The sequence below is a fragment of the Dipodomys ordii genome, unplaced genomic scaffold, assembly GCF_000151885.1.
Source record: "Dipodomys ordii isolate 6190 unplaced genomic scaffold, Dord_2.0 Scaffold143, whole genome shotgun sequence".
Taxonomy (NCBI): Eukaryota; Metazoa; Chordata; class Mammalia; order Rodentia; family Heteromyidae; genus Dipodomys; species Dipodomys ordii.
This window is the reverse complement of record NW_012267359.1, coordinates 2,971,572-2,974,923: the sequence shown is the minus strand read 5'-3', so window position 1 is coordinate 2,974,923 and position 3,352 is coordinate 2,971,572. Positions and strand designations below refer to the sequence as shown.

General features: G+C 51.5%; 1 protein-coding gene across 1 annotated transcript in view; it reads left to right on the top strand.

The window, feature by feature from the left end:
• Positions 1 to 3,352, top strand: part of Zan (zonadhesin) — a 63,665-nt gene that overhangs the window by 26,483 nt on the left and 33,830 nt on the right.

Here is a 3,352-nt window from a genome sequence, read left to right as displayed (position 1 = left end):
GTGGTAGAAACAGCCACATCTCCAGGGGGATCCTCCCCAGAAGCAGCCACATTTCCAGGTGGATCAACCAAAGAACCTGCCATATTTCCAGCTGGACCTACCGTGATAGCAGAAGCCACATTTCCAGGAGGATCTACCCCGGAAGCAGCCACATTTCCAGGTGGACCAACCACAGAACCAGTCATGTTTCCAACTGGGCCTACCGTGGTAGTAGAAGCCACATTTCCAGGGGGGTCCTCCCCAGAAACAGCCACATTTCCAGGTTCCACAGAACCTGCCATGTTTCCAACTGGGCCTACTGTGGTAGCAGAAGCCACGTTTCCAGGGGGATCAACCTTAGAAACAACCACATTTCTAGCTGGATTGACCACTGGACCAGCCATGTTTCCAGCTGGGCCTACTGTGGTAGAAACAGCCACATTTCCAGGGGGATTCTCCCCAGAAGCAGCCACATTTCCAGGTAGATCAACCAAAGAACCTGCCATATTTCCAGCTAGGCCTACCGTGGTAGTAGAAGCCACATCTCCAGGTGGGTCCTCCCCAGAAGCAGCCACATTTCCAGGTGGACCAACCACAGAACCAGCCATGTTTCCAGCTGGGCCTACCGTGGTAGCAGAAACCACGTATCCAGGGGGATCCTCCCCAGAAGCAGCCACAATTCCAGCTGGATCACCCACGGAAACAGCTTCTGTTTCAATTCAATTGACCACTGAACAAGTCCCAGCCTCAGTCCCAGCTGAAGTAGCCTCAGAAGCAACCAACATCCTGTTCGAAACGACCACAACCACAGGAACTGTCACGGTCCTACTTGGAGCAACCACTGTAATAAGCACATTTCCAACACAAACAGTCACAGAGGCTGCCACGGTCCCAATGGGAGTGACCACTGAAATGACCACAGTCCCAATGGGAGCAACCCCTGAAATGACTATGGTCCCAACGGAAGCAACCACTGAAACAACTACATTTCCAACACAAGCAGTCACAGAGTCTACCACAGTCCCACCTGAAGTGCCCATGGTCCCAGTGGAAGCGGCCACTGAAAAACCTGCTGTCCTTACAGAGAAACCCACCCTCCCAACCCTAACACCCACGGTCCCCACAGAACAGCCCACGGTCCCCCCAGAAAAACCCACTGTCCCCCCAGAAAAGCCCATGATCCCCACAGAAAAGCCCATGATCCCCCCAGAAAAGCCCATGGTCCCCCCAGAAAAGCCCATGATCCCCACAGAAAAGCCCATGGTCCCCACAGAAAAGCCCATGATCCCCACAGAACAGCCCATGGTCCCCACAGAAAAGCCCATGGTCTCCATAGAAAAGCCTACGGTTCCCACAGAAAAGCCCACAATCCCCACTGAAAAGCCCACGATCCCCACCAAAAAGCCCACAGTCCCCACTCAAAAGCCCATGATCCCCACCAAAAAGCCCACAGTCCCCACCAAAAAGCCCACAGTCCCCACTGAAAAGCCCACGATCCCCACCAAAAAGCCTATAGTCCCCACTCAAAAGGCTACTCTCCTCACTCAGTCAACAGTGTGGGCCTCAGGAACCAGCCCGGCTCCATCCACCACCAGAAATGCTACACTCACCACAGGTATGCAGGGTTGGGGTGCCAGTAGGGGGCACAGTAGGCAGGAGGAATTTGGGGAGAGGAATTTTCCTAGTAGAAATACTTCCCTGGATACAGAGATGAGTTAATCCTGGGGAACTTTTTTTTATAAAAGAATAAAGACTGAGCCAGGCACTGGTGGCTCACGCCTGTCATCCTAACTACTTAGAAGGCTGAGCTCTAGAGAATCTCAGTTCAAAGCCAGCTCAGGCAGAAAAGTTTTGTCAGACCCTCTCTCTCTCTCCACGCGCTGTCTCTGTCTCTGTCTCTCTCTGTCTCTGTCTCTCTGTCTCTGTCTCTCTCTCACTCGCTCTCTTACTCTATCTCTTTCGCCAGTCCTAGTGCATGAACTCAGGGCTTGGGCTGTCCCTGAGCTTCTTTTGCACAAGGCTAACACTCTACCACTTGAGCCACAGCACCACTTCTGGCTTTCTCTGAGTAGTTTATTGGAGATAAGTCTCATGGACTTTCTTGCCCAAATTGGCTTCAAACCACAATCCTCGGATCTCAGCCTCCTGAGTACTCCTCCCCCTTCCTCCTCTTCCTCCTCTTCTGCCAGTACTCAAGGCCTTGCACTGGTCCCTTTTCATTCAAGGCTGGCCCTTTACCAATTGAGCCACAGCACCACTTCTGGCTTTTTGCTAGTTAATTAGAGATAAGAGTCTCTGGAACTTTTCTGCACAGGCTGGCTTCAACCCATGATCCTCAAATCTCAGCTGCCTGAGCAGCTAGGAAGGCAGGCGTGAGCCACTGGTGCCTGGTTTACATGATTTTCTCTTTGAGTAGTGTCTTCAAGGCCTCTCTGTGTTGTAATGAGTCAGAGCTTGTGTCTTTTTTTTTTTTTTTTTGTCAGTCATGGGGCTTGAACTCTGGGCTTGGGCGCTGTCCCTCAGCTCTTCAGCTCAAGGTGTGCACTCTACCACTTGAGCCACAGTGCTACTTCCAGTTTTCTAGTGATTTATTGGAGATAAGAGTCACAGACTTTCCTGCTTGGGCTAGCTTTGAACCATAATCCTCAGATCTCAGCCTCCTGAGTAGCTAGGATTACAGGTGTGAGCCACTGGCGCCTGGCTTAGAGCTTGTTCCTTGAGGCAGGATAAATACAGGTGGTGGAGGGATGGGGAGGCTTTGAGGACCAGCTGTGGATTAAAGCCTTGACAGTGGCTCTTTTCTTCTCAGTGAGCTGCCCTCCAAATGCCCACTATGAACCCTGTATGTGCCCTGCATCCTGTGAGAACCCCAAACCCACTTGTGAGCCACACTGCTCACCAGGCTGTATCTGCAATCAAGGCTTTTTGTTTAGCCAGAACAACTGCATCAGTGCCTTGTCCTGTCATTGTTTCTACAGTAACAGATACTATCAGGTAAAGTTGCAGGATGCTGGGCCCCAGGCGGGAGGTTGATGGAGGAACTCCTGGGTCCCAATGGCAGCTGCTTGTCCCAAAGACTCAGCTTAAAGCCCTATGAAAGAAGGACCAACAGGTCCTTCAACATGTGAGGTTTGTTTGGTTTCAGTAGTACTGGAGCTTGAACTCAGGGCCTGTCTTGCTAGGCAAATACTCTACCTCTTGGGCTGGCTTTGATGAAGATCCTCAGATCTCAGCCTCCTGAGTAGCTGAGATTACAGGTGTGAGCCATTAACACCGGGCTTGGATTGTTGTGGCTAGGATGACACGCATAGACCACTAGCTTCCAGCTTTTTTTTTTTTCTTCGCCATTCCTGGGGCTTGAACTCAGGGCCTG